The 10,105-nt window shown below is 45.0% G+C and overlaps 1 protein-coding gene across 3 annotated transcripts in view; it reads right to left on the reverse strand.

The window, feature by feature from the left end:
* The window catches only part of REV1 (REV1 DNA directed polymerase), a 54,738-nt gene extending 46,521 nt beyond the window's left edge, over positions 1–8,217 (reverse strand). For all 3 annotated transcript variants that reach the window (XM_059493755.1, XM_059493754.1, XM_059493753.1), the window contains exon 1: positions 7,999–8,217. The gene's annotated coding sequence lies outside the window, so the exon portion shown is untranslated. The remainder of the gene's footprint in view (positions 1–7,998) is intronic.
* Positions 8,218–10,105: the final 1,888 nt, after the last annotated feature.

Below are 10,105 nucleotides of genomic sequence, written 5' to 3' on the forward strand. Positions count from 1 at the left end.
ATAAAGAGAAATGAAATTAGATGAAGGACACTTGAACCAATAGCTATCCACAAAAACATCCAACACCATCTCCATGTCCTGTGATTAAAGATCAGAGTGTAAATTAGGAAAGAACAAACTTCAAAATCTGGGGCAATTAAAATATTAGAAAACAGTATGAGAAATTTAGAAATACCATTTTTCTAAAATATGAGCATCCATGGCATCCATACAACTCACTTAAAACATGGAAAAACTTCCAAGTCCTGCAGAAGAAACTCCTCATGAGCAGATAACTATTCTAAAATGGTGTTCTGTGCATACTTTCATTTGAGGTTGACATCAAAGAAATGATACTCTGAGAACTTCCAGTTCAATCAGTCCCCCAGAAAGAGAACTCTTTGCTAAACTAATCCAGCTTCCAAACTGACTATTTTTGCAACTCAAAATGGTCTCTATTTCAGATCAGTTTCTCATGATCAGTACAATCATGGACTAAATACTTCACACACAAGTAACAACTAAGAAATATGAATTTCTTTTGCTGGCTAAACCTCACAATAATATGAAAAGCAGCTGTACAGCAGATAACTGTAACAACTTTATACCAGAGTTGTACAAGACAAAAGTCTTTATATCCTGTTACAACTAACATGGGAGTCTGGGACAGACAATTGTTTTACTTGTCACAACTTGAGGAAGCCTGAGCATGAGGTCCAGAAACCAGGATCACTGTACAATCCACACCAGCTTTGAACAACCTCTTTTCAAGATATCATTTTTGCTTTCATACATGGCATTTGAGATGGCTAATTCTTTGAAAAAATAGGAAGTCAGATTTAACTTGAAACCAACTGTCAATTTCCCTCTAGGAATAACACTCAGTAACATCTACAGTTCATTTATAGCTTGTCACAAGCAGTGGTTTAACCTGGTTTTTCCTTTTGCTTACAGAAGACTGGCCTCCAGTTTCAACATGTCTGCATTTTTTGGTGAAGTCATGACTTCCCCAGCCCCTTCCAGAGTTCTCCAGTGATGAATAGCTTTTCTTCACAAATGTTCATTGCTGTGTGTAACCAGGCAGCTCAATTCACTTTCTAGTTCAAGTATCACTTCTTTCACACAAGGGTTCTTAGTGCCACAAAACAATGATAAGATTCAGCAAACTTCATCAACTGGCTTCATCAGTTCTTTTCTGTGCTTAAATTCTTTTGGGGCTTCAACCCCAAGAGGACTTGGCCCATTCATAATCTTTACGCCAGCCCTAAAATCCAGAATAAAAACCATTAAGTAAAATCAGAATCAGAAACATGGTTTGTGAAACTAGGACTCTAAATACCAACACAGTGAAGAGACTGTAAATCACCAAAAGGAAATGCTCTTCTGGATTTGAGTATCCAAAACAATAAACAAGATGGTCTTATCAGCTGCATAGTTATCCTCCAATCCCCTCTGTTTAGCTATCTGTAATATTTGAGAAGGGAGAATGATGTCTCTTTTTTCTTTAAAAATGAAGACTGGGATGTTAGTTTTCTACCTAATAATCAACAGAACTTGTTTAGAAGGTTTTTGGTTTGTGCACTCAGTATGACAATCCAGTCCCACAAATCCTGCCTTCCCCAAGCAGTCTATGCTAAGGCATAGGCCAAGAAGTCAGTACGTAGCATAAGAAAACCCATGATCACTACTCCCAAATAATTAGAAGAGTTACTATTGCTGAATAATTAAGAACTTTCTAAGACTTTCCAGGCACAACTGAAACATCCTTGTAAAGCTAAAGAAAAACTTAACAAGGCAGAAAAAGTGGGTAAGTGGAGGTATAATTATTCAAAAATAACTGCAAAATTTTCATGAGGTGATCAAAGCAAGGAATCTGTGGATGCTCTGAATTTATTAACATCAAATTCAGAGGAACTGTGCTTGTGAAAACCTGATATATACTGCTTTCAGCTTCTCCAGACTTCAGCCCAGGAGATGGGTAAATCCTTCAGAAGAGACTGCATCTTTTTGACTGAATTTAGATATTTGACTACACCCATGTGCATGGGTATCTGTATGGATATGCACACACAACAAACTGAGCTTTGTTGCTGACCAGTGTGAGCGCTGGCTACCCAGACTGACCCCTCTGGCAGTAGTGAATGGCACAGAAACAAATCCCCACTCTGGGCCAGCACTGTAAGCAGTGTAATGAGAGGGTACATGTGGTTTAACAAGGCCAAGCTCAAGGTGCTGCACCTGGTGGGGGGCAACCTCTGGAATCAATACAGGCTGTGGAATGAGCAGATGAAGACCAGCCCTGAAGGACTTGGGGGTGCTGATGGCTGAGAGGCTGGATATGACCCAGAAAGCCAATCACACCCTGGGCTGCATCCAAAGCAGCGTGGGCAGCAGGGTGAGAAAGGGGGTTCTGCCCCCCTATTCTCTGGTGAGACCCCACCAAGGGTGCTGTGTCCAGCTCTGGGGTCCCAGCACAGGAAGGACATGGACCTGTTGGAACAAGTCCAGACAAGAGGCACCAGGATGATCAGAGGGATGGAGAACCTCTGCTGTGACAAGAAGCTGAGGGAACTGGGATTATTCAGCCTGGAGAAGAGAAGGCTTCAGGGTGATGGAATTGTGACCTTCCAGTATGTGAAGGGAGAATACAAGAAAAAAAAAGGAGAGAGAATATTACAAGAACAGGTAGGGACAGAACAAGAGGGAATGGCTTCAAACTGAGAGTAGGTTTAAATCAGATATCAGGAAGAAATTCTCTCCTGTAAGGGTGTCAGGCACTGGAACAAGCTACCCACAAAACTGTGGATGCCCCATCCCTGGAAGTCTTCCAGACCAGGCTGGATGGAGCTCTAAGCAACCTGGCCTAGTGGAAGGATTCCCTGCACATGACAGAGAGCTGGAGCCAGATGGACCTTTAAGGTTCTTTGCAAGCCTGACTATTCCATGATGATGATGATGGGGTTTTTTTAGGAGACATACCCAAGGCAATTGTGCTTTATGGTCAATCCAATGTTATCACTGTGCAAGTGTTGATCCTGCCAAGCTTTTCAGGGAAAATGAGACAGAAGGCATCTAGTTTGGAAATGGTAGATGATGTCAGATACTAAGGAGGACTCTTTACCCATGTATGACAGCAAAACTCTAAGACCTCAACAACTTCACCAGCAAAAGCATTGATAACTACAGATTCAGTGTTGAAATAGGTAGATCTTCTGTTCATAGCAGTGTTGAATGACATTACCTAATTTCAACTGACACTGCACAGTCAAGTTCCCAAATGCTTTTCTGACATTGCCTTTGAGAGTTTCAAAGCTGCAAAATCTTTTTTGAAGTAAAATCTTCAAAACATAAGGCTTCTATACTTAGCCTTGAAGCTTCAAGTTTCTACTCAAGTTTTCTACAGCTTTCTTTAGTCCACAGATATTACTTTTTTTCATCAACTCAGACCAACAAGACTAGGAAGCATCAGATGAAACTAGCAAGTGGAGAGATCAAAAGAAATGGAAATATTTTTTAATCTATAGCCTAGTTTATTTGAAGATTATCTGATACTGGATACCAAGGATGCTAAAAGTCCAGATCTGTTCAACAGATAAATGGAATAAAAACATATTCTCTTTTTTTAAAGGCAACAAACTACAGAAGCTCAGAACACAAAGGGAAAGTATTTTAGTGTGTTTGCTTTTTGTTAACAAAACAAACTTCTGATCTGACCCAACATGTTATCAAGTTTCCTCCTAGATTCAGAGAAAAATAAGAAGAGCACCATGTTTCTGTATTTTCCAGGAAAAATACAGGGAAAAAACAAAAATGCTCTAATTCTTCAAGATCATTGAATTTAAACTCAAATCTGAATTGTGTTCTTGGCCTGTACTGGTTCTAAGTTGGTATTTTAAGCACCTCTGACATAAACCCAGCAATGTTACACTGCTGCTTAGTGGAGACAGATCAATACAAAATGGCTACAGAGCAAAAATGGCCTATTCCAAACAAATGCTACAATTTTAAAACTTGGGTTAAAAATCAATAGAGAAGTTACAGGAAGGGGCAATGCTTAAAACTTCAAATCAACCAGAAATTACAGTAAAAAGTCATTACAACCTTACCTCTCCCCTACTACAGGTTTATTAATAGGATTCTTGGAATTGCTTACCGAATAATACAATTAGAGAATGAAAATCAAGGAATTATGACTGAAAAGGCAGTATTAGAGCTGAGTGCTCTAATGTTTCCTGAAAACAACAAGCAGATCCAGAAATTAGGAACAGTATCCTTTCAATATAAATTATTTTAGTTCTTTACTTCAACTGGGAGTTGCATTCAATTTCACAGAATGGTAAAATACACTACTTGGGAAACTGCACTAATCATTTACCTTACATGCCATGGGGTCAGGGGCTTTCCTGTTTGTAAAAATTAATAGCAATTTCATTACTTCCTTTAAAAAGCAACAGCTCCTAGGTTTCCAAAATGACCTCAGTGGAGCACAACCATTTGTTCATGATGCTAACTCATCATGCCCTGTACAAACACCTGATGTGAGCCAGCTCAAAGAGGTGAAGTCATGAACATGGTGGGCAGAACTTTATTTCACTTTGGACATTCACTGACAACTAGAACCTGACAAAATATACTATCAACAGTCCTCAGGATTCTGCCAAAATACACCACATACCTCACATACCAGAAGATTGCCCATCTCTTCGTTAATACGGAGAGACCTTAGAGTAGTTCTTGATCCTGCTCTGCACAGCTTCTGCACTGCTTTCTTGCTTTGGCATTCAAACCAATCCACCTGTGCTTGCAAGAATGACTCTGCAAGGTACCTGAGCAGTGTCTTCTCCTAAGGGAAACCACCTTTCTCTTTTCCATGGTTATTTACTTACATAAATCCAGACACTGAAGAGATGTGCACTACTTGAGGCAAACCAAATAAGGAGATTACAACCAAGAACTCCATTACAATGGGACTTGAGTAAAGTATTTATATAGAGCTGGGAATGGAAAAGCAAAACCAACAGAAGAGTTAACCACAGCATGGCTAAGCTTTACTTCTGCAAGTAACTGAATTTCAAGTCACCAGTTCCAGCACTACCAAATAGGCAGGATACCAGCTGGGAAACCTGAAACTCTGAGATAGGAAAGGAGTTGCTTTAGCCAAGAGCTAACACTGAAATTCAGGGCCCACAGTCTGCTTAGGCATTTAAAGCAAGGAATATGGAATATACAATCCTTGCTATGGGTATACCAAACTAAAATTATCTCCTAGGGGAATTTCATGGTTTCCTTAGCTACAACAGCAGCAGTGCTTAAGTCAATTTTGAAATAAAAGCCACAGGAATGGAAGTTATCATTCCAGCCCAGAATTCAGGGTTGTTCTGCACACTCACCTCTCTTCTGCTGAACACTGAGAAAGAAGCCTTTCCTAATTCTGACTTCTATCTTACGAGCACCAGATATTCCACATGAACTACAGAGTGAGGGGATCACAGACATGGCAGGCCCTCTTCCCTAAAAACATTTGTGTGTCCAATGAAATGCTGTCTGGCTTCCACATCAGAGTAAAAAGCTGCTCTTGGGGCAGAGCACTACAGATACCTGTTAGACAAAGACACTTCCACAAGTACACTGTATGACACATGTCTAAGAATTCCTCACGATTTTTAAGGTTTGCTCTCTTACTTCCAACATTTTCTGCAATTCCATGGCTACTCTCATTTCTACTTGTTTCCAATTTTTTCCTCATTTTGCTATGCTTAGGTAAACATGTGGGACTATCACCAAATGAATCTACATTATATTCTTGATGAAGGGTTTTAACATTTGGATATTTAGCTCCCTTGTTATATATACACCAGGCAAACCTCCTAAGAGCTGACAGAAATCTCAGTGATAATATACCCCTTTAATTAAAAAAGAAAAATGTTGAATTAAAAAACCCCTCTATTTTCTATGAAATAAATAATAGCTAACAAATTAAATGAGGAGAGCACATGGCAGGGTCAGGAAAGTTATTTTTTTCCTGCTTGTCCTGAGTTATTAAAAGAAAGTCTGTGTAATCACATGAATTTTTTTCTACCTACTCAAAACCATATTTAATTATTTTTTTTAATCTCTCTAGTAAATGAAGGGGATGGTAGAAAGATTGAAAATTTGTCATAAAAATTCTTTCAAGAAATCATATGGGTCAAGGGATCAGAAAAAACTAATGAAAAGTGGCACTCTGTTACAGCACACTATCACTGCACCAGAACAGGCTGTACCAGAGTGTGTGTACCATTCAGAAAGATGGACTGGTCCTAGGTTTGAAGGGCTCATTACTAAATAATGTACTGAAAAAAACACATACTGTTTTGTACAACCACTTTACAATTAAGGCTTGAAATATACTAATGAAGTCTTCCTATTGGCACTTTGCCGTTTGAAAAAAAAGTCTTTCTTCAAGTAGTTAAACATGAGTGAGTCACAAGGTAGGTGTGTGCACTGTGCCTCCACTAACACTGTCCTACCAGTGACCTCCAGTGTGACAGCTTGGGATTATTTACTAACAGGGATTTGGTACTTTATCCAGCAGAAGAAATGGACTGAATGAAAGACCAATATGGTGGGAATGGGTAATAACTACATGCTTAGGCAAGATGGCAAGGAATTTGTCAGAGATTTGGATTTCTGTCTGATCTTGGATTTCATTTGTGTCAAATGTCATAAACCTTAGTAAAACAGGATTATTCCGGAAACAAATTTTAGCTGTAACTTCTTGCAACTAATGGTTATCAGGTAACTGCTCTAGCCAGGTCTACTTGAGCAACAATTGCATCTAAATGAATAAAGAATACAGATTATAAAATTAAAGCCCCCTGGTTTTGCCTCTTTGGATTACGGTGTCAAATTTGAGGTAGGACTGGATTTTAGATCAAGATGCACAACAAACATCAACTCATCTTTTCATTAAGACAGTTATTAACACAAGCAAAGTACTCACAGCCCTGACATTCTGAAGACTGTGATCTTAATTTTAAAGCAGCAGAAATAATGGAATATTACAGCACAAAAACCACAGAGTTTCTACTCAGAAAACCCAGACGTGCTGGTGATACTATGTTCCTCTTCCTTCTTAAGGTTAACATGCCATTAAAGCCCATTTCCCATCAGGGGCTTTTAGCTCAGTATCACAGGTCAAGTCAGTGGTAACTGTAGAGCAAAAAGCATCAAAATCAGAGGGGATGGGGTCAAGATGCGAACACATCAGTCCCTCAGTGTTGGCAAGCACGGGCTTACTCATCAAGCACAGGTCCTCCCTCTTCCCCTCGGCACACCAGTTATACCCAGCACTATTGCTCAGCAAAAGCAACTTGTGACAAACACTACGGGAAACCGCAGACCAGATCGGCGCAGCCACAGCGCGGGGAGCGTTCCAGAGGGCACGGCCGCGCCAGGGCTCGGGCTTCCCCCCTCCTCCCGCTGCAGCCCATTTCCCTGCAGTGACCCCTCCGCGCTGGCACAACGCTGTGGCACAGCCCCGCTCTCCCCGCCTCTGCCTGGGGGACCCGTGTTGTGTCTGCAGCGCAGGCCCCATGTGACACGCACAGACGCACGGACAAGACAGACAGACAGACAGACGCACAGGTGCGGGGAGGGGCGGGTGACCCGGACACGCGCACACCTGGCGCGCCCCCGCGGCGCCTCGCGGCGCGCACGGGCTCTGTCCCCGCGTCCCCTCCGCCCTCCCGCGCGGGCAGCCAGGCCCCCGCGCGCCGGTTACATAACGCCGCGCGCCGTTCCCCTCTGCCTTCCCTTCCCCCCGTTCCCGCGCCGGGAACAGAACGGGGAAGGCCCAGGCCGCGGGCCCAGGGAGGGGCTGGGAAGCAGGGCAGCGGCTGCGGGCCCCGCGTCTGCCCCCTCTCCCCTCCCTTCCTCCCTGCCTTCCTTCTCCGCGTCCCGAGCCACCCCCCGCACGTCCCTCCCGCCATGGGTCCGCCGCGCCGTGGGGGGGAAGGCGCCCGCTCCGCCACCGCTCACCTTCTGCCGCGTCCCAGACACACATTCCCGGGAGCGCCGCCGCTGCCTCCTGCCCTGCCGGGCCGTGCGTGTGCGTGTTGTGTGTCTGTGGGGCTTCACATCGCGGCTCCCCCTCCGGCACGGACGGACGGACGGACGCACGCAACCGCCGCCTCCTGCCCGCCTTCTTCCTCCTCCCCAGCGCCGGCCGCGCTCTCTCTCTCTCTCTCTCTCTCCCCTCCCTCCTTCTCTCTACCCGCACCTCGCTCGGTGTCCCCGGCGCAGCCCCTCCTCCACCCCCACCCCTTCCCTTCCCGCGAGCGCGTCACGGGAGAGTCTCGCGCCACCAACCCGCCGCCGCCGCGCGGTCAACAAACGGCGCGCGCCGGCCCGGGCAGGGCCCCTGGGCCGCGGCGCCCCCTAGCGGCCCGCCCGCAGCGAGACAGGCGCCCGCCGCCGGCGCGCACGTGACGGCGGGGAGGGGCGGGGCGCGGCGCGGCGCGAGACCTCGCGCGCCTCCCCAGGCGCGCGGGCGGGCTGCGGCGGGCGCGGGGCGGCGGCGCCCCCTGGCGGCCCAACGGGAGCGCCGCAAGCAGGGCGGGCGGGGACTCGGCGCCGGGACCGAAGGCCGGCCCCGGGGAGTGCCCTGCCCAGAACAGCCCGGAGCCCCGAGAGCGGCACCGCCCTGCGGCCAGGACGCGGCTGGGGAAGGCCCGAGTGGGATTGTGGCGGTGCTTGCCCCGGTCCCTGACCGGGCTGGGGCCTCCTGGATGAACCGGAGCTGAGCCAGGTTCGGGCCTCGCCACCCTCGCTGTAGAAGGACTTTTTTCCACAGGAGAAGGGCTTGCTTGTTCCACTGGCTCTTCCCATGTGATTCTGCATTTTTAACTGCAGAAGCACAGAATCTTTTAGATTGGCAAAGACTTCCAGGATTGTCGAGTCCAACCTTCAGCCAGCTACCACCTTGTCAACTAAACCATAGCACTGTGCCACATCCAGTTGTTTCTTGAACACCTCCAGGGATGGTGACTCCACCACCTCCCTGTGCAGCCCATTCCAATATTTAACAACTCTTTTCATTAATAAATTCCCCCTGATGTCCAACCCAGACCTAACCTGGCACAGCTTGCCCTGTCAGGAGTTGCCTGGGAGAAGAGAGTGAAGCCCCACCTGGTTACAACCTCCTTTCAGTACACTGGGGATACTCTGAGGTGTATCCATGGGGAGGCTGAGAAGAATGGAAGGCCAAATCTGGGGGAAAACATAGGGTATGTGGAGATTCTTGTATAGGAAAGCAGGTGTAACAGTGGTATGGGAATGTAGGGGAAATAAGAGAGAAACACCAATCTTATACATTGTGCTACTTTATGCAATTCACATAAAAATTACTATTGACTTCTTCTGATTCTGGTATATGGAATTTGTTATATAAATAGCAAATAGCCCCAGTCCTACAATTGTGTCCACATAAACAGATCAGCTAGGAGTCCCCACTGATGCTAGGCAAAACTCCAATTTGGTTATAACCACACCAGTCAGATGGACTCAGACCCAGAGGGATTTAGTTCCAGGGATGAAGCTGTCACTGCAAGACAAGGGCTTATGGGGAACCTTCTTTTCTCCATCTGCACAGCCACAGTTGTCTTGTTCTGTGAAAAATGTTACAATTTCAAGTTTTTTCCTCTACTTTGCGTAATAACATCAAAAACTCAATGAATGTCCAGCCTTTCACCCATATCTAGTTACACACTGCTCAAGATATCCATGCAGGATAAGGAAAACTCAAGTTCAGGTCGGTGTTTCTCAGCTGAGCATCAGCTATTTTAGCCAGACTGGTTGCTGCATTTCACTTTGAGAAAATTTTATGGCTCAACTCTTAGCACCTTCATGAGAAAACCCCAAATATTTGACTTTTGCTCAGTATTTTAATAAAACTTGTCTTCACTATATGGGTGTTTCCTGCCAGAGGGAAGCACTAACTAGAGTTTTGACCAGCTTTAAGTCAAATTTTGGAGACACTGTGGCTGGCTGCTTTCAGTCTAATTTTTATCAGCAATTACATTATCTGAAAAAAAAAAAGTTCTGAAAAATACTGTTTAGAAAATATATGTTATCTAGAATATATCCA

This window comes from Ammospiza nelsoni, chromosome 2, assembly GCF_027579445.1.
Source record: "Ammospiza nelsoni isolate bAmmNel1 chromosome 2, bAmmNel1.pri, whole genome shotgun sequence".
Lineage (NCBI taxonomy): Eukaryota > Metazoa > Chordata > Aves > Passeriformes > Passerellidae > Ammospiza > Ammospiza nelsoni.